We start from the raw sequence: 22,175 nt of genomic DNA on the forward strand, positions 1-22,175 counted from the left end.
TAAAAACAATATGTCACATCTTCGTATCATTTTCTTTGCAGATGATGAGTAATTAACATGAAAGTCACCTCATTAGACGATAGATACGGTATAATTACAATCATCTATAAACAAAATATTACAAAGGCAAATGAAAATAACAATGTCCAGTGGTGACAAGTGTCAGTTGCTTAGATTTAAAACGATGAAATCGAAATATAAAAAGTGTCACGGAGGGCGGGGAGACCATCTCGTAAAACGCGAGAAACATATAAAATAAAAAACTTAGGGGTAATGAAGTCAATTGATCTGCCATTTAGAAAGCAAGATCAAACGTGAGCAGCAAAGGCCATGCAATTTTCAAAGTGAATAAGTAGAATTTAAAACAATGGAAATAACCCAGGTGATGGTACTATTCAAATAACCCAGGTGATGGTACTATTTAGCCTCTAGGAAACCGTTCTGTGCTCAAAGATTCGTTCAAGCTTGGCGATATATCTGAGCTGGAAAATGTAGTGATCGTTTACTGCCCGTAGTGAACACTTCGAAGTCCTTTTTAGAACGAAGAAGAGAGGTATACATGACAAAAAAATATACCTGAAAGATACTTGAGGGTCAGGTCCCAAATCTACCCACTTCCATAACTTATAGGAGTGACAGAGAGAGAGATGGGAGGAATTACCAAAAAAAAAAAAAAAATCCAGTGAAAAGCAGGGGCGTCAGATGCACAATGAGAGAACACTGTGTCAACATCCGTGGTTCAAGATCATTCAGCCTGCTACCAACAGATGTCGCAAATATTGCTGCAACAAAAATTGAAGTTTTCGAGAGGAAAGTGGATCACTAACTCTGTCAAGCTTCAGATACACTAGGCTGTGATGGCTATGGGCCAGCAGGCCACAAAAACAACAGCCTGGTGGAACATTGAATCAACAAGGACGCCTTGCCGAAAGCCGGCCAGAAAGGGCAGAAAACTCCTCGATAACGGTCACAGGTAAATCACAATAGCTGAACTGGGGTTTAAGTGGGAAGGGGTAGTGGTTGAGGGTTGGAATAGGCGAGTTACTGGGGGTGAGGGGTTGGTGTGGGAGGAGTAATGGCAGTGGTGGCCAGAAGCAAGAGGAGACGTAGCGCTGGTGGGGGTTGGTGTGTGAAAGGGGTAGTGGCGATAGTAGGGGGTGAAATGAGGGTGGGGGTTGTTGTGGGGGTGGAGAAGCAGTGGAAAGGGAGGGGGGTTGAGTGGGTGGAGGTTTGAGTCGCCCAGAAGGTCCAATAGGATGGGTTGAGTGAACTGTATCGAGGTCAGGTGCAATAAACACAGAGTGCAACTGTTGGGGAAGTCTAGACGGGCCTGGGGAGGGGGAAAGGGAGGAGGAATGGGTGGGGGAGATGGAGGAGAGGGAGAAACTGGTGAGGTATGAGAGAGGAGGGAATGGGAGAAGCTGGAGAGGGGAAGGAGTAGGGAGACGGGTAGGAAACTGACCCATATGTTTCTTCCTGCACGGTGATCGATCTCGGGAGCTCGTGATTATGAGACGAATGCTCTCACCAGTGAGCTATGAGGCACTCCTAACTATGAGGCACTCCGAGCTATGAGGCATTCCAAACTAGGAGGCACTCCGAACTATGAGGACTCCGAACTAAGAGGCACTGCGAGCTATGAGGCACTCTGCTGAGGGTGAATGGAATGTGGGGGAGGGGTAAATGGGAGGGAGAGTGATTGGAGTGGGGGCTTGGAGGAGGAGAGGGAGAATGGAGTGGGGGGCTTGGAGGATGGGAGGGAGGTTGATTGGAGTGGTGGCCTTGGAGGATAGGAAGGAGGGTGATTGGAATGGATGGTTGGAGGATGAGAGGGAGAGTGATGGAAGGGGAGTGGAAAGACACGGACGAGAAACAATGTGTTGAGAGACAGCAAGAAGAGAGACCACAAAGAAGCACCATTTTAAAAATCTGGAGGTTATTCCGGGGATCAGCGCCCCCGCGGACCGGTCCACGACAAGGCTTCCCGGTGGATCAGGGCCTGATCAACCAGGCTGTTACTGCTGGCCGCACGCAGTCCAACGTACGAACCGTAACGAAGGAAGAGACAGCAAAGAGCAAGACCGTATCATCCTTTGCGGATGATACTAGGATCTGCATGAGGCTGTCATCTGCTGAGGACGCGGTTAACCTCCAAGAAGATATAAACAAAGTTTTCCAGTAGGCAACGGTAAACAATATGATGTTCAATGAGGACAAATTCCAACTACTCCGTTATGGAAAACTGGAGGAGATAATAACTAGAACAGAGTATACTACTGACTCCGGCCATACAATAGAGCGGAAAAATAATGTAAGGGACCTGGGAGTAGTAATGTCTGAGGATCTCACTTTCAAGGATCACAACAGTGCCACGATCGCACGTGCAAAGAAAATGATAGGATGGATAATGAGAATTTTCAAAACGAGAAATGCCAAGCCCATGATGATCCTTTTCAAATCACTTGTTCTCTCTAGGCTGGAATACTGCTGTACATTAACATCTCCATTCAAAGCAGGTGAAATCGCAGATCTAGAGAGTGTACAGAGATCCTTTACTGCACGTATAAGTTCTGTCAAGCACCTTAACTACTGAGAACGCTTGGAAGCATTTGACTTGTACTCGTTGGAACGCAGGAGGGAGAGATATATCATAATTTACACTTGGAAAATCTTGGAAGGAATGGTCCCAAATCTGCACACAGAAATCACTCCCTACGAAAGTAAAAGACTGGGCAGGCGATGCAAAATGCCCCCAATAAAAAGTAGGGGCGCCATTGGTACACTAAGAGAAAACACCATAAGTGTCCGGGGCCCAAAACTGTTCAACAGCCTCCCATCAAGCATTAGGGGAATTGCCAATAAACCCCTGGCTGCCTTCAAGAGAGAGCTGGACAGATACCTAAAGTCAGTGCCGGATCAGCCGGGCTGTGGCTCGTACGTTGGACTGCGTGCGGCCAGCAGTAACAGCCTAGTTGATCAGGCCCTGATCCATCGGGAGGCCTGGTCATGGACCGGGCCGCGGGGGCGTTGATCCCCGGAATAACCTCCAGAAATAACCTCCAGGTAAGGGGGGAGAACAAGCGAAGAAATACAACAACCAAGGAAAAGACAACGAAAAGAAGCAATACCGAGAGAAAACAATGAGTGAACAATAACAAGGGAAGAGTACAAGAGAAAAGACAACAAAGCGAGACAAACGAGGGGAAAATGAGAGAAATAGTGAGGGGTAGAGGGGAAGGAGATAGGACACGGTAATTCCCCTCACCGCTAAGGACACCAGACCTCTCCAACATCGTAATTTTTACAAGACTTCCAGTAATTAATGTTTTAGAGAACGTTGGTGCGACAAGGGTGACTCTCACTGTGTACTCGCCTAGTTGCGGTTGCAGGGGTCGATTCATAGCTCTTGGCTCGTGTGTATGGGTGCGCGCGCGTGCAAATGTACGTTTATAAATACATGTATATATTAAGAACTCCAGTAAAGGTGGTTCTCTGGGAACGTTATTTGCTTGAACTCCTTTTTTCTGCAATTTTGCAAGTTCCTGATGATGTGTTGATTGCAACACGAAAGGCCTAGAGCTATCATTCTACTCCCCCCATGGTTGTTTTGCATATATATATATATATATATATATATATATATATATATATATATATATATATATATGCAATAAGATCACAGTAAACAGGTGATTTTTAAATATGCAAAACAACCACTGTGAAAGAGTAGTGAAATTCCAAGTGCTTTCGTGACTACTCACATTGTCAAGGAACTATCAAAGGAAGGCAATTAAAGAGCTTAGACCACACCTCACAGTCAACTCCCACAACAAAGAAACACCTGACGCGGGACAATACCGGACTCATAAGAAAAGAGGAACACTGCAGTAGGTCCGCTGGTCCAACTAGACAGTTCCTCACGACAACCCACCAACAAATCATTCTACCAAAGAAATAAGGTTTATTATTTGTCCAATGTATTATTAAACTCTAACCAAATTTTATTAATTATAAATGAATCTAATTTATACAAACCAAAGGAAATATTCATATTGTCAAAACTGCTTTTTATGAAACAAGATTCAATTATATTCCTGTCGACCATGGACTTGCTTGATACAACTTTCTCAACGTTTTGAAAATCAATTGGATGGTTAAAATCTCTCACATGAATAAATAAGAGCATTTGAATCTTGTCCAGTTCTAATGCTATATTTATGTTGTTTTAATCTAAGCATTAGAACTGGACAAGATTCCAATGCTCTATTTATACATGTGAGAGATTTTAACCATCCAATTGATTTTCAAAAAGTTGAGAAAGTTGTATCAAGCAAGTCCATTGTCGACAGGAATATAATTGAATCTTGTTTCATAAAAAGCAGTTTTGAAAATAATATGAATATTTCCTTAGGTTTGTATAAATTAGATTCATTTATAATTAATAAAATTTGGTTAGAGTTTAATAATACATTGGACAAATAATAAACCTTATTTCTTTGGTAGAATGATTTGTTGGTGGGTTGTCGTGAGGAACTGTCTAGTTGGACCAGCGGACCTACTGCAGTGTTCCTCTTTTCTTATGAGTCCGGTATTGTCCCGCGTCAGGTGTTTCTTTGTTGTGGGACTTTTCTGTACTTGACTGAAGAAGCCTACTGTGTAGGCGAAACGTTTCATAATAAAGATACCTAACTGTTGCATATGTGTCTTACCTAACAACCTGTCGGTATTTTATACCATTTTAATGTTCAAACTGTCAGACACTGCAACACAAGGGTATCTTGGTACAGACCTACAATCAACTTCGACAACTTCCACCAGTGAGAGCGGCTGGATTTGAGAAGGACCTGACCTTTCAACATCTGAGTTCTTACCTCTCCTAGTGGCCTACGTCTCACATCATGGCGCTATAAAAGCTCCATCCTGTCACTTCATCCCCATATTGTTTCATACTATGGAACAATGCTCTTCTCCAGACTGAGGGACTGACCACCTCAAAACTTTAAGGGTGATGGACTGATTACATCGTCTTCAAGTATCTTCTGCTTCTATCAACTTTTCTGTACTTGACTGAAGAAGCCTACTGTGTAGGCGAAACGTTTCATAATAAAGATACCTAACTGTTGCATATGTGTCTTACCTAACAACCTGTCGGTATTTTATACCATTTTAATGTTCAAACTGTCAGACACTGCAACACAAGGGTATCTTGGTACAGACCTACAATCAACTTCGACAACTTCCACCAGTGAGAGCGGCTGGATTTGAGAAGGACCTGACCTTTCAACATCTGAGTTCTTACCTCTCCTAGTGGCCTACGTCTCACATCATGGCGCTATAAAAGCTCCATCCTGTCACTTCATCCCCATATTGTTTCATACTATGGAACAATGCTCTTCTCCAGACTGAGGGACTGACCACCTCAAAACTTTAAGGGTGATGGACTGATTACATCGTCTTCAAGTATCTTCTGCTTCTATCAACTTTTCTGTACTTGACTGAAGAAGCCTACTGTGTAGGCGAAACGTTTCATAATAAAGATACCTAACTGTTGCATATGTGTCTTACCTAACTACTTTCATAGTTCCTTGACAATGTGAGTAGTCACGAAAGCACTTGGAATTTCACTACTCTTTCACAGTGGTTGTTTTGCATATATATATATATACATTATATATATATATATATATATATATATATATATATATATATATATATATATATATATATATATATATATATATATTATATATATATATATCGTGCCGAATAGGTAAAATTGGTCAATTACCAAGAATTCATTTACAATCAGTCCTTTCTAAAAAATTTCTCTACGTTTAAAGATATATTTTTTTCATTTATGTTAATGTAAAAATTAATAGTTTTGTACCAAAAGAATCTTAGAAAACTTTCCTAACCTTATTATAACAAGCCCAATTTAATTTAGCCTAATCCATCTAAATATATTTTAGATAAGTTTACAATAATTTAATAATAAACAAGCACAATAAAAAAAATATATTTTTTTCGTTAGGTTCAGAATGATTTTTGCGAAATTACTGCATACACAAATTTTTGCTTGTCTTATTGGGCAAGAAGAGCGTTGCTATTTATGCCGAAATTGCAAGTTTTACCTACATTATATTATATATATATATATATATATATATATATATATATATATATATATATATATATATATATATATATATATATATATATATATATATAATTACATTTATGTTAGGTGAATGTAATAAGTCTCAGGATATACAGTTTTTATATCTCGTGGTATATTTCTGATATATTACAGAATGTCGATTTTCTTACATGTCTGGTTCTGACAGGTATAATTGTTGCGTGCTAACATACCTCCCGCAAGTATATTGTATTCTTTGATTTATTCCTGGTATGTCTCTGGCATATTTTGATGTTATATTTTCACTTAAATTTCCATTGCATTTGTTAGACATTATCAATATATATCACACCTGTAATATATTTTGACCAGTGGTGTTAGCATGTGTGTATATATCGTGTCTGCATTTAATGAATACAGGGTGTGACGAATGGGTAGGGGTGGAGGGGGATGTGGGGGATATGATAGGTGGGGGTGGTGAGGGAAGTGAGGGATAGGATAGGTGGGGTTGGTGGGGAAGTGGGGGATGGGTTAGGTGGGGGGTGGGGAAGTGGGGGATAGAATGACGTGCAGGGTTAGGAGTGTCATATAAAGTGTTGTAAATTCCTGCTTAGAGGTTGTTCCGGGGGTCAACGCCCCCGCGGCACACTCCACCTAATAGATCACTTTGTACCATTTAAACTCCACTTAAGCGGTACTTTCAATATCAGGGGAAATTACCCTAGAAAAAATGATTTACAAATATACAATTATTTCTTATGCTAATAACGTATAAAAAAATACACTAATACTGGCGACAAGGTTACTAGGTCGGAATATTATAATAATACGTATATGGAGAGTATTACAATGATCTATTATCCATCTATGGGAATATAAACTAGACCGAGAGTAAGTAAACTTAAAAAATATACTCTGGAAGAGTCATTTAAGTGTTTAAGATGAAACAGCACCATAACCAGACCCCATCTTCCTTCTTTTCAATCCTGACTTTCTTAAAACCCTGTTACTCTGACCCAGTTCAAGTAACTAATCAGATATATCATGGCACATACGTTAGTTTTAGACCAGTTGGATTTTAGTCCATTTGGATTTTCTGACCCGGGCTTCTACAAGCTCGGGTCAGCACCTGTGTATTGTGGAGGAGTTAAAGCCAAGACTTGGATCAGTATTTCTTCGTAGCTGAGGCAATAAAGAAATTACTTAAAAATAGCTTTACCCTGACTGAATAAGCAACACATTACCTCTTGCCACCCTTAAAAAAAATTACGATTTTCCTAAACTCTTAAATTCTTTATATTCCAGATACATAAATAAGCAGAAGCTTAAACAAACCATTTCCAATTCCTACCCCTAAAATTACACAACATTTTCTTAACACAAGGAAATTAACTTCCCAGTTTCATACAAATGGAGTTCCTCCCACAGTATCTAAATCTGAGACTTATTAAATACGAGCCTCGTTGCTCTTCAACACCACCTCTCCTCCCAGGGTCCTTATTATTCATTATTTGGTCAGTTTTAGTACTGGTAGAATTCTCTTAGAGCATGTTAATACAATTTTAGCCCCTCTAGGTACAAACACCAGGGAGTCAGAAGTGAGCCACCTCACCGTGAGCTAACCCACCGTGAGCTAGCCCACCGTGAGCCAGCCCACCTTGAGCCAGCCCACCTTGAGCCACCTCACCGTGAGCTAACCCACCGTGAGCCACCTCACCGTGAGCCAGCCCACTGTGAGCCAGCCCACCGTGAGCCAGCCCACCGTGAGCCAGCCCACCGTGAGCCACCTCACCGTGAGCCAGCCACGGTGCCGTTACACATCGCTTCCCACCTTTAATAATTCAATCACACAATCCCTCACATACCATCTAATAAATTATCTTTAGTACACATTACAAAATATCACAATACATATAAATATACCTCTGATATTCCTTGGGAGTCCTGGCCCAACGCTAGACTCCCAGAGTCCAGCCTTGGGCCAGGATCGTGTGGCCCTTACCTGGTCAACCAGGCTGTTACTGCTGGTGGTTCGCTGACCCACATATTCATGACAGCTTGTTTGATTAGGCACCTGGTGAAGATACATGTCCAATTTTCCTCTTGAAAACTTCTACACTTCCCCCCGAAGTATTTATGATATCTTTTGGTATAAGATGTTGAATAGTCTGGGGCCACAGATATTGATATAGTGTTCCCTTATTGTTGTGGGATATTCAGCTAGAAAATCAAGCAGTACTTTAATTTCCCGAAAATCATTATTCCCCTTAAATCTTGATAGGAGTGGGGGGGGGGAAGATGTAGGGAGAGAGGGTGAGAGATGCTGTGAGAATGTAGGGTGTTTGAGAGAGGGTGAGAGATGCTGTGAGAATGTAGGGTGTTTGAGAGAGGGTGAGAGATGCTGTTGGAATGTAGGGTGTTTGAGAGAGGGTGAGAGAATGTAGGGTGTTTGAGAGAGGGTGAGAGATGCTGTGAGAATGTAGGGTGTTTGAGAGAGGGTGAGAGATGCTGTGAGAATGTAGGGTGTTTGAGAGAGGGTGAGAGATGCTGTGAGAATGTAGGGTGTTTGAGAGAGGGTGAGAGATGCTGTGAGAATGCAGGGTGTTTGAGAGAGGGTGAGAGATGCTGTGAGAATGTAGGGTGTTTGAGAGAGGGTGAGAGATGCTGTGAGAATGCAGGGTGTTTGAGAGAGGGTGAAAGATGCTGTGAGAATGTAGGGTGTTTGAGAGAGGGTGAGAGATGCTGTGAGAATGCAGGGTGTTTGAGAGAGGGTGAGAGATGCTGTGAGAATGTAGGGTGTTTGAGAGAGGGTGAGAGATGCTGTGAGAATGTAGGGTGTTTGAGAGAGGGTGAGAGATGCTGTGAGAATGTAGGGTGTTTGAGAGAGGGTGAGAGAGGCTGTGAGAATGTAGGGTGTTTGAGAGAGGGTGAGAGATGCTGTGAGAATGTAGGGTGTTTGAGAGAGGGTGAGATGCTGTGAGAATGTAGGGTGTTTGAGAGAGGGTGAGAGATGCTGTGAGAATGTAGGGTGTTTGAGAGAGGGTGAGAGATGCTGTGAGAATGTAGGGTGTTTGAGAGAGGGTGAGAGATGCTGTGAGAATGTAGGGTGTTTGAGAGAGGGTGAGAGATGCTGTGAGAATGTAGGGTGTTTGAGAGAGGGTGAGAGATGCTGTGAGAATGTAGGGTGTTTGAGAGAGGGTGAGATGCTGTGAGAATGTAGGGTGTTTGAGAGAGGGTGAGAGATGCTGTGAGAATGTAGGGTGTTTGAGAGAGGGTGAGAGATGCTGTGAGAATGTAGGGTGTTTGAGAGAGGGTGAGAGATGCTGTGAGAATGTAGGGTGTTTGAGAGAGGGTGAGAGATGCTGTGAGAATGTAGGGTGTTTGAGAGAGGGTGAGAGATGCTGTGAGAATGTAGGGTGTTTGAGAGAGGGTGAGAGATGCTGTGAGAATGTAGGGTGTTTGAGAGAGGGTGAGAGATGCTGTGAGAATGTAGGGTGTTTGAGAGAGGGTGAGAGATGCTGTGAGAATGTAGGGTGTTTGAGAGAGGGTGAGAGATGCTGTGAGAATGTAGGGTGTTTGAGAGAGGGTGAGATGCTGTGAGAATGTAGGGTGTTAGAGAGGGTGAGAGATGCTGTGAGAATGTAGGGTGTTTGAGAGAGGGTGAGAGATGCTGTGAGAATGTAGGGTGTTTGAGAGAGGGTGAGAGATGGTGAGAGATGCTGTGAGAATGTAGGGTGTTTGAGAGAGGGTGAGAGATGCTGTGAGAATGTAGGGTGTTTGAGAGAGGGTGAGAGATGCTGTGAGAATGTAGGGTGTTTGAGAGAGGGTGAGAGATGCTGTGAGAATGTAGGGTGTTTGAGAGAGGGTGAGAGATGCTGTGAGAATGTAGGGTGTTTGAGAGAGGGTGAGAGATGCTGTGAGAATGTAGGGTGTTTGAGAGAGGGTGAGAGATGCTGTGAGAATGTAGGGTGTTTGAGAGAGGGTGAGAGATGCTGTGAGAATGTAGGGTGTTTGAGAGAGGGTGAGAGATGCTGTGAGAATGTAGGGTGTTTGAGAGAGGGTGAGAGATGCTGTGAGAATGTAGGGTGTTTGAGAGAGGGTGAGAGATGCTGTGAGAATGTAGGGTGTTTGAGAGAGGGTGAGAGATGCTGTGAGAATGTAGGGTGTTTGAGAGAGGGTGAGAGATGCTGTGAGAATGTAGGGTGTTTGAGAGAGGGTGAGAGATGCTGTGAGAATGTAGGGTGTTTGAGAGAGGGTGAGAGATGCTGTGAGAATGCAGGGTGTTTGAGAGAGGGTGAGAGATGCTGTGAGAATGTACGGTGTTTGAGAGACTTGTAGTATAAAACGTGAGTATATTTCTTCTTACAACTTAAACTAGGGGAAAAAAATCGTAAAAATACCTCTAAAGCATAAGAAATAAAAAATGAAGACAGAGAGAAGTGAGCATCATCACACTGGTAACGAAATTAAATAAGCTTAAGCTTTACAAATTCTAACTTTAATACCCCAAAAAAATATGATTACATAAAAAGCTTTTATTAAATACTAAAGAGAAAAGCCCCCTACATTTTTATTCATTTTATTTTCAATTTATAAAACCAATTTTTCATTAAAAGATAAAATAATTTTTATTTGAACTTTTTCTACTTTCGGGAAGTAGAATATTTTCTACTGTAGAGGGGGGAGGAGGGGGGAAGCAGGGGGAGGTGAGGGACGTGGGGAGCAAAAGCGATGGGGAGATACAGAGGGTGCATGGGGGAGGTTCTGAAACAGGGGGTTGACAGGTAGGGAGACGAGAGTGTGTGTACTAACAGGATAGGGGAAGGGGCGAGCCAGAGGAGAGGGGGAATTAGGTGGAATGGGGAGTATTTGCAGGGGTGGGGGTAAGAGTAATAAACACATTAAAAAATGGGTTGGAAATAAATGGTATAAAATACCGACACAATGGAAATATAAACACAAATGCAGTATAATGTGATCCTTTATTGACAACGTTTCACCCACACAGTGGGCTTTTTCAAGTCACACACGGATCTACCTGTGGTTGGAAGGTACGGGAGTATTTATAGTCATGTTCAGAATGTTGAAGTCAGGTGGAGAATGCTGCATCTGATGATCTACCGGGTGGGGTTATAGAGTCTTGGGTAGCTAGGCAGGGGTATTGGACAAGTTGTGAGTAGACCTTCTGCAGTATTCTATGTTCTTATGTGGGATAGCGATGAAGAAGTTTCTTGGCGAGTGGTTCAGCTATGTTATAGAAGCCATTGTTCTGGTTGAAATTGTTGGTTATAGAGATAAGCGATGATTCCAGGATTCTTCTGTATTGAGTGTTGTCTTCTGTGGCTATAAGTCTTGAGTTTCTGTAGTTAATTAAATGGTTGTGTGAATTGCGATGTTGTACACAGGCATTCCTTGTATCGTCAGTCCTGCTTGCATATTGGTGTTCTGAAATACGTGTTTGGAGGTCTCTTGATGTTTCGCCCACATATAATTTGTTGCAGTCATTACAAGGGATTATGTATACCCCTGCAGAGGATGGAGGCTTGTCCTGTCTACTACTGGTGATGTCCTTGATGGTCGTGGTTGTGGAGGTAGATACTTGGAATGATGTTTTGGCAAAGATGTTGGAAACATGTTTGGCAATGGAGTTGGTGGGAAGGACTATGTATCTCTTCTCGGCAGTGTCTTCTCTGGGTGTGTTGAAGATGTTTAATGCCCGCCGTCTGCAGTCTCTGATGAAGTGACGAGGATAGTGGAGTTTAGAAAATACTTGTTCAGTTATAGTGCATTCTTCCTCAAGGAACTCGTTGCTGCAGATTCTGAGTGCACGCAGGAAGAAGCCCATAATTACACCACGTTTGGTTTTGGTGTCGTGGTGAGAGTAGAAGTGGAGAAGATCGTTTTGGTAGGTGGGTTTTCGATAGACTTTAAAACGAAGTTCGTGGTCAGCTTTGCAGAGCAGAACATCAAGGAAAGGAAGAGTGTTGTCGACTTCTTCTTCAAGTGTGAACTGGATTGAAGGCTCGACCTGGTTGAGCTTGTCCTGGAGAGCTTGAACGTTGAAGCGTTTAGGAGTTATGAGGAGAATGTCGTCAACATAACGGAGCCAGGTGACAGACGAAGGAATAATGGTGGAGAAACGTTCGGCTTCTAGATGTTCCATGTATAGGTTCGCCAGGACTGCACTGAGTGGCGAACCCATGGGTAGTCCAAAAGTCTGCTGAAAGAGGTGATTTTCGAAAGATAAACACGTAAAGCCAACACATAGTTCAACAAGGTCGATGAAATCGCTGGCTGGAATGGGAAGATCAAGTGAATCGTCAATTTTCCTGCGCAAGAGATCGATGGCTTGTGTAGTAGGTACTTTGGTGAATAGGGAAGTCACGTCAAGGCTGGAAAGTTTCTTGTTCCTGATGTTGATGTTGCGAATGCGATTGAGAAGATCACCTGAGTGTTTGAGATGTGCTGGACTGATAGTGCCCAAGAGTTTAGAGAGGTGTTTGGCGAGAATTCCTGAGAGCTGGTGGGGAGCACTGCCTATTCCCGAGGATATGGGCCTCAGTGGGATACCAGGCTTGTGAGTCTTTGGCAGGCCGTACATTCTGGCAGGTCTGGGGTTGCTGGGTATGGTGTGCAGAAGTTTCTTCCCTTGTTCTGAGCCCCTCAGAATGCGGCGAGTCCTTTGAAGAAAAGTTTTAGTAAGGTTGTCCACTTGGTTAGTTGCATTTGTGTTTATATTTCCAAAAAATGGGTTGGGCAAATATTTTGTCTAATAGGTGTGGCTCTGAGAAGGACCTGCCTAGTATGGGCCAGTAGGCCTGCTGCAGTGTTCTCATACTCTATTAAAGTGAAATCTCTGTCCTTATTCCACATTGTTAATTCTCTTACGAGGTTCTCAGCGTCGATTTCTCAACGTTTCCTGTAATCCAATCTATGTAGTTTCCTTTATTTGTTTAAGCCAGGTTAGGTTAGGGTGTATTTGATTATATAAACCTATAAAAATCATATATTTAATCACATACAAGCAGTTAAAATATTGTTACGACACGTCTGGCAGCGCAGTGGTTAAGCATAACGGGAAAAACGTTCTAATGTGCGCGAGGATCATTTACAATGTTGACTTGGATCACGATCCACTTCCTCAACAATAATGCAATATACTCTAGTCTGTAGGGAGGGCGCACCAAGCATATATCATTAAATGTAAGTATAACGCTGGCTCTCGTATACCGTATAACGGCTGGGCAACATACCAGCATACACTCTGTATGATATATTACGTTACGAGGTAATAAGGAAGCTGAATATAGGAGGTAAGTGCAGCACCAACATTATTGCAGAGAACAGCACTCGACACTAACAAACACTTTCACTCAACGATCTCTGGTCTCTGTCTCTCTGTCTGTCTCTGTCTACGTCTCTCTCGATTCGGTCTTGGATAAAGTGCATTACACAAAATCTCACGTAACAAGTCCTCACCTAACACATCCTCACGTAACACATCACGTAGCCCGTTCTCGCGGAACGATCACACGACATCAGGTTACGGCCACTGGATTTAGTTCATTTACAACTATTAAAAATACTAAGAAATACACACATTAATAAAAAAAATTTTGTGTGTAAATGTATACAAGGTGGAGGAACCACTAGAGGAAATGAAACGGAAATAATAAAGATTTTGATTAGAAGAACGTGTTCAATGTGACTTTATTATTATTATTATTATTATTATTAGTAGTAGTAGTAGTATTGTTGCTGTTATTTATTTATTATTATTATTATTATTGTTGTTTTGCTAAATGACTAGAAGATGACCCTCCCTGGAAGACTCTGGAGAAAGAACAGGAGTTTTGGTAAAATTAGCTGGCGAACGAAGCTCTTTCGATAAGAATTTTCTCTTCTGTTATTTCCTCAGCTCCACAATATTCTAAATACGGTAAATGTTCAGAAATTCCGGCGTGTGTGAAATATTGGATGAGTGGGAAAAAAAAATGAAAATTCTCCCTCCCGGCCCATTTTGCGATATTGTTACTGGTCGGAATTCCGCGTGCTACCGAATTGGAAGGCATTAATAATTCTGTAAGAACCTGAATTTGAAGATATGCGAAATTCATCACTACTCAAAATGGGCGCCCCGCGAAAATATGGAATACACGAGAGTCGGCAGAATGCAAATGAGCGCGCGGATGGAACACTGCGCTACAAGGATTCGAACCTCCTTTTTGAAGCTTAGCTACGGGAGTGATGGAGGAACAGTTAGGGAGTATTAATGTATGTAGTATCTGCCTCGCTGTTCACCATCGGAGGCTCGAACTTCAACAACTGTTTTCACGGGATGGCACACCAGGGATCCCTGATTGTCTTAAAGAAGAAACCTGATGGGTTCAAGAAGAAACGTGATGGGTTCAAGAAGAAACGTGATGGGCTCAAGAAGAAACGTGATGGGTTCAAGAAGAAACATGATGGGTTCAAGAAGAAACGTGATGGGCTCAAGAAGAAACGTGATGGGCTCAAGAAGGTAGTTGATGGGTTCTTGAGGGAGATAAATGGGTTCCTTCACACAGCTTCTGATCAGCTCGGCTGTGGTATTTAGCGTTAGCCTGTGTTCCACCAGCACCAACAGGCTGATAAGACCAGCAGCCACCTGCCTGGTCCAGGACCTAGCCCCTGGCGGTCCTTGTAATGATTTAGCATTGTGATGCATGTTTGCAACTTAACACGCGTATCTTTGCAACAGTACACGTGTACGTTTGCAACATAACATGGGTACAGGGATACGTGTGCAACACACAAAGACATGGACGACTGTGCTGTATGTGAACTAACATACACTAGACTGTGCTGTTTGTGAACTAACATACACTAGACTGTGCTGTATGTGAACTAACATACACTAGACTGTGCTGTATGTGAACTAACATACACCAGACTGTGCTGTATGTGAACTAACATACACTAGACTGTGCTGTATGTGAACTAACATACACTAGACTGTGCTGTATGTGAACTAACATACACTAGACTGTGCTGTATGTGAACTAACATACACCAGACAGTGCTGTTTGTGAACATACACCAGACTGTGCTGTATATAAACTAACATACACCAGACTGTTGTATGTGAACTAACATACGCCAGACTGTGCTGTATGTGAACTAACATACACTAGACTGTGCTGTATGTGAACTAACATACACTAGACTGTGCTGTATGTGAACATACACTAGACTGTGCTGTATGTGAACATACACTAGACTGTGCTGTATGTGAACTAACATACGCCAGACTGTGCTGTATGTGAACTAACATACACTAGACTGTGCTGTATGTGAACTAACATACACGAGACTGTGCTGTATGCGAACTAACATATACCAGACTGTGTTGTATGTGAACTAACATACACTAGACTGTGCTGTATGTAAACTAACATACACCAGACTGTGCTGTATGTGAACTAACATACACCAGACTGTGCTGTATACGAACATACACCAGACTGTGCTGTATGTGAACTAACATACACCAGACTGTGCTGTATGTGAACATACACCAGACTGTGCTGTATGTGAACATACACCAGACTGTGCTGTATGTGAACATACACCAGACTGTGCTGTATGTGAACATACACCAGACTGTGCTGTATGTGAACTAACATACACCAGACTGTGCTGTATATGAAGTAACATACACCAGACTGTGCTGTATGTGAACATACACCAGACTGTGCTGTATGTGAACTAATATACACCAGACTGTGCTGTATATGAACTAACATACACCAGACTGTGCTGTATATGAACTAACATACACCAGACTGTGCTGTATGTGAACTAACATACACCAGACTGTGCTGTATATGAACTTACACCAGACTGTGCTGTATGTGAACTAACATACACTAGACTGTGCTGTATGTGAACTAACATACAGTAGACTGTGCTGTATATGAACTAACATACACTAGACTGTGCTGTATATGAACTAACATACACCAGTCTGTGATGTATGTGAACTAACATACACTATACTGTGCTGTATATGAACTAACATACACTAGACTGTGCTGTATATGAACTAACATACACCAGACTGTGCTGTATATAAACTAACATACACCAGACTGTGTTGTATGTGAACATACACCAGACTGTGCTGTATGTGAACATACACCAGACTGTGCTGTATGTGAACTAACATACACCAGACTGTGCTGTATATGAACTAACATACACCAGACTGTGCTGTAAACTAACATACACCAGACTGTGCTGTATATAAACTAACATACACCAGACTGTGCTGTATGTGAACTAACATACACCAGACTGTGCTGTATATAAACTAACATACACCAGACTGTGTTGTATGTGAACTAACATACACCAGACTGTGCTGTATATAAACTAACATACACCAGACTGTGCTGTATATAAACTAACATACGCCAAACTGTGCTGTATATGAACTAACATACACCAGACTGTGCTGTATGTGAACATACACCAGACTGTGCTGTATATGAACTAACATACACCAGACTGTGCTGTATGTGAACTAACATACAACAGACTGTGCTGTATATGAACTAACATACACCAGACTGTGCTGTATATGAACTAACATACACCAGACTGTGCTGTATATGAACTAACATACACCAGACTGTGCTGTATGTGAACTAACATACACCAGACTGTGCTGTATGTGAACTAACATACACCAGACTGTGCTGTATATGAACTAACATACACCAGACTGTGCTGTATGTGAACTAACATACACCAGACTGTGCTGTATATGAACATACACCAGACTGTGCTGTATGTGAACTAACATACACCAGACTGTGCTGTATATGAACTAACATACACCAGACTGTGCTGTATGTGAACTAACATACACCAGACTGTGATGTATGTGAACTAACATACACCAGACTGTGCTGTATATGAACTAACATACACCAGACTGTGCTGTATATGAACTAACATACACCAGACTGTGCTGTATGTGAACATACACCAGACTGTGCTGTATGTGAACTAACATACACCAGACTGTGCTGTATGTGAACTAACATACACCAGACTGTGCTGTATGTGAACTAACATACACCAGACTGTGCTGTATGTGAACTAACATACACCAGACTGTGCTGTATGTGAACTAACATACACCAGACTGTGCTGTATGTGAACTAACATACACCAGACTGTGCTGTATGTGAACTAACATACACCAGACTGTGCTGTATGTGAACTAACATACACCAGACTGTGCTGTATATGAACTAACATACACCAGACTGTGCTGTATATGAACTAACATACACCAGACTGTGCTGTATGTGAACTAACATACACCAGACTGTGCTGTATGTGAACTAACATACACCAGACTGTGCTGTATGTGAACTAACATACACCAGACTGTGCTGTATGTGAACTAACATACACCAGACTGTGCTGTATGTGAACTAACATACACCAGACTGTGCTGTATGTGAACTAACATACACCAGACTGTGCTGTATATGAACTAACATACACCAGACTGTGCTGTATATGAACTAACATACACCAGACTGTGCTGTATATGAACTAACATACACCAGACTGTGCTGTATATGAACTAACATACACCAGACTGTGCTGTATGTGAACTATTATAAAGAACAAGATCAACAGAGCTTCACAATGTTGAGTGAATTTTCAGAGTACTTAACAGTGCTCCACTGAGCTTTACTCTGGGCGAAACGTTGTTCCAGTTAGTACTTATTCTGCTTCCTGAGTCCTCATGACCTCACCACTGTGCCACACGAGAAGAGAGAGTGCCAGTGTTGTTAATGTGCGTGTGAGTGCCATTGTTAAGAGTGACAGTGTTGTTATTGTGAGTGCCAGTGTTGTTAATATGAGTGTCAGTGTTGTTAATGGGTGCCAGTGTGCCTGGATGAGTATCAGTTACCAGTTGTCAGAGTCAGTTGTCGATAGGCACTTAGCCTGTTAGGTATGTTTGTGTAATTGTATGTGTTGTGTTAATGAGTGCCAGGGCGAAAATGAGTGCCAGCGTGTTAATATGAGTGACAGGTAATGAAGGAGGTGGCGGAGGAAGAGGTAGTGGTGGAAGAGGAAGAGGAGGAAGAGGAAGAGGAGGAGGAGGAGGAGAAGGAGGAGGAGGTGATGGTGGTGATGAAGGCTGGGGCCAGTAAGCGGGGTGGATGGCATTGCGAAAGAACTAGTGAGAGTTATCAAGGAATGAGGACATAGGCAGGAGATAATAATAATAATAATAATAATAATAATAATAATAATAATAATAATAATAATAACAATAATATAGTAGCAGCAGTAATGAAAATCCAAGAAAGAATTCAGAACAAAAGCGCCAAGGAAATCAGAGCAATAGTGACAAAAATGTGAGAAAGGTTAGAGGCGATGATAAAAGTGCAATGAACCAGCGAAGGTGAAATCGAGAATGAGTGAGTGTGAGGAAAGACGATAAGGCCAGAAATAAATAGGATCCGAGATGAAGAGCGAGAGGATAGGAGAGACCACTCAAGAAGAGGAGAGATTTGTAGGAGGGAAGGAGAGAGAGAGAGAGAGAGAGAGTGTGTAGGCGTGTATGTGTGTGTGTGTATGTGTTACCCCATCTGTGTTTACATAGCTAGTGTGTGTAAAGCTATTTTATTCAGTCTTTGCCATTTGAAAGTGATTTCTGGCCTTGTACAGTTTCCATGGTCTGAGACCAGGCCGCGGGGGCCATGATCTCCAGGAACCTCAACAAATTTCAGATATGATCCCTCTGACAGGTCTCTCCCCTGGCAGACAATTTGTGCTCGTATAACATGTCGATACTTCCAAATATGTTATATGTTATGATCTGACTGGTAAAGTTTGGTCCTTATAGTTATTTATTAAGTCTGTTCCATCCAGCCATTTATAAACCTGTTTACTCCAAAATTGGCCTAACGTTCCCTGTGTATAAAGATCTCAATTAATCTTTGTTAATGTTCCTGAAAGCAGTTCGTGAGTTTGCTAGTGTAGCACATGCTGTTAAGTTTATACGATTTATATGTACTTGTGGTGATATACTCGGTGCAGTGATTACTCCCTGGTCATCCTCCTTGTAAGTTGTCTACAGCATCTCTCCTCTCAGGTTATCATCCGTGTCCGGTCTTCTCTACTATTTTCATTACATAACATTTAAATTCGGGTAGCCACATTCCTGAACAGGTTTGTGGCTTGTGCAAATCTTATTGTATTTATGGAATGCAATACAGACAGGCAGTTGACTAAGACACATCAGCAACACCTGGTAATCTTTATGTTACTTTAACTGTCACCAGTATATTAGCTGTCTCTGGCCTCGACTAATAAAGTCTGCTGCGCAGGTGATACGTTTCATCAATAAAGATACTTAAGTATTGCACATGTGTCTTATTCCTCTATCTCGTGCGCGTCTTCTTGGAACCTCTTCCTCTCCTCTCCGTTGTTATCTTCTTCAATAATTTCACCTCATCCGCAAGCAGTGATACATAGCATTCAATTTCCTCTGGCTGTGTGTGTGGGGAGGGGGGGAGGTGCGCAAGTGCGTGCGTGCGGGCGGGCGGGCGAGAGGGCGGTGGTGCATGTGTGTGTGTGTGTGTGTGTGTACTCAGCGGTTGTACTTGTACGTGTTTGTTGGGATTCGAGACTGAGCTCCAGGTCCTGCCTCGTAGTCTTCTGTGATCGGCATCACTGATTGTGGCCTCTTCTCCTCATGGTTAGAAAACACAGCGAGTCTCGAAGGCGATATCAACCACGTCTTCCAGTGCGCTACTGACAACAAAATAATACTCATCAGGGATAGATTTCATTTACTATGTCATGCAAGAAGGGAGGAAATGAAAACAGAAACGGAGTACAATACAAACTCTACCCACTCAGTAGAACATAAATCTAATGTTAGAGACCTGGGAGTGATAATGTCAGAAGGTCTCATGTTCAAGAAGCACAACACTGATGCTATTGCAACTGCAAGGAAAATGATACGATGTATACCTAGAACTTTCAAAACAAGAGATGTCAAGCCAGTGATGACTTTCTTCAGGTCACTCGTTCTTTCTGGTTGGTTGGAGTATTGATGTACACTGACGGCCACCTTCAAGGCAGGAGAGATCACAGAGCTAAAGAGTGTACAGAGAACCTTCACAGCTCATATAAATTCAGTCAAGTACCTAACTTTCTGGGAGCGCCTGAAGTCCCTAGAAATGTGCTCCTTAGAACGTAGGCGAGAAATATATATGCTAATCTTCACCAGGAATATTATTGAGGGACTGGTTCCAAACATGCACAGCGAAATAACTACATATGAATACAAGAGGCTTGGCAGACTGTGCAAGATTCCTTCTACCAAGGGACAGTTGAGAGCACTGAAAGAGAAAAATTCAATAACTGTTAAGGGACCAAGACTCTACAACACTCTCTCCTCATGCATAACGTTGATACCAACAGATCCCTGGCTCTGTCGTCAAGATGAAACTTGACAAATTCCTCAAAGCATTTCCTGACCAGCCGGGCTGTGATGCATATGTTGGACTGCAAGCAGCTGGCACTAACAGCATGATCGATCAGGCCAGCAACCAGGTTTGGGACCAGGCCGCTTCATCAAGTCTTAAGATTTTGTGTCATAATCTTGTTTTCTCTTGTCCTACTTTCTGCCAAGGTCATCAAGTTGAGCTCCTTCAACTTCTTAACGTGTGCGTATGACAGGAGGAGGGTGGAAGGGAAGGAAAGGAAGGAGGGATGGATGGAAGGAGGAAGGTAGATAGGGAGGGGAGGGTGCCGTGAGCAGCCTGGCGGAGAGCGACACAGGGAACCAACTCAAAATTGGATTACAAGCTTAGTGAAATCGTGAGGACGGCAACTATTTTGCAACTATTGGTCAGCTTGCACAAACATGGAGGGACAGGAAGAGAAGAGGGGAGATAAGGCAGGGAGATTAGGAGAACGGATGAGGGAAAGAGAAAGGGAGGCAGGAAAGTGAAGGGTGATTAGGAGGCGAAGACAGAAAAGGACAAGAGAAAGGCACAGAAGCAACGCGAGAAATAGAGGAAGATTGGTAGGTCAAAGCAAGAACACGAGAGGATGGTTAGTAGCGCAGAAAAGGAGAACTGAGAAGATTAGGATGAGGCTACAAACAAGGAATAACAGACGAAGTATGGACTGAGTGAAGAGGAAATAAATGTGTATGGAGGAGGAGAAAAAGAAGAAAGAGAAAGTGAATATGTATGGAGGAGTACGAGTAGAAGGAAGAAGTGAATATGTATAGAGGAGATGAAGTATTGAATAAAGAGAGTTAAGAGAGAGCTTCAAGGAGGAGGGTGGTGAGAATGTTGAGGCAGGAGGTGTTGAAATCCAACAAACGAGCTCTTGTGTGTGTGTCATAGCGTCGATATTCCTGAAGAATTTATTGCTAGACATGAAGTACTAGCGGCCTTATTAGAAACAACACTCGTAATCATAATAATAATAATAATAACGACAACAGTAATAATAAATTTATATATCCTCAGATGATAAAATAATAATACTCTGTATCCTGGGCCACAGATGTATCGATCAGGGGCTGTCAAGAAAGGATTAAGGGAGGATTTAACCCTTCCATCACTCTGGAAAGAAAAAGAGGCAGAGTGGAAGGGTGGAGTAGGGAGGGAGGAAGAGATTACCAAGTGTTCCGGCCATCGATATATTGCGTTCTTAGCGAAAGGGAGAAGGGAGAAGTGAAGATAATGACGATTTGGAAGATAGGAAGGTAGTCTTGGAGACCAGAGGAAGGCAGTCTTGGAGCTCAGAGGAAGGCAGTCTTGTAGCTTAGAGGCAGGCTATCCTGCTAATCACATTAAGGCAGTCCTGAAGATCCGAGGAAGACAGTTTTGTTGATCAAAGGCAGGCTATCCTGCTAATCACAGGAAGGCAGTCACAGAGATGAGAGGAAGGAAGTCTTGGAGGCCACAGGAAAGTAGTCCTGCAGATGATAGGAAGGCAATCC

General features: G+C 42.4%; 1 long non-coding RNA gene across 1 annotated transcript in view; it reads right to left on the reverse strand.

Moving 5' to 3' along the window:
• The window catches only part of LOC138852714 (uncharacterized), a 220,039-nt gene that overhangs the window by 25,263 nt on the left and 172,601 nt on the right, over positions 1 to 22,175 (reverse strand). The gene's annotated exons all lie outside the window — the stretch shown is intronic.

This window comes from Cherax quadricarinatus, chromosome 15 (genome assembly GCF_038502225.1).
Source record: "Cherax quadricarinatus isolate ZL_2023a chromosome 15, ASM3850222v1, whole genome shotgun sequence".
Classification (NCBI taxonomy): domain Eukaryota; kingdom Metazoa; phylum Arthropoda; class Malacostraca; order Decapoda; family Parastacidae; genus Cherax; species Cherax quadricarinatus.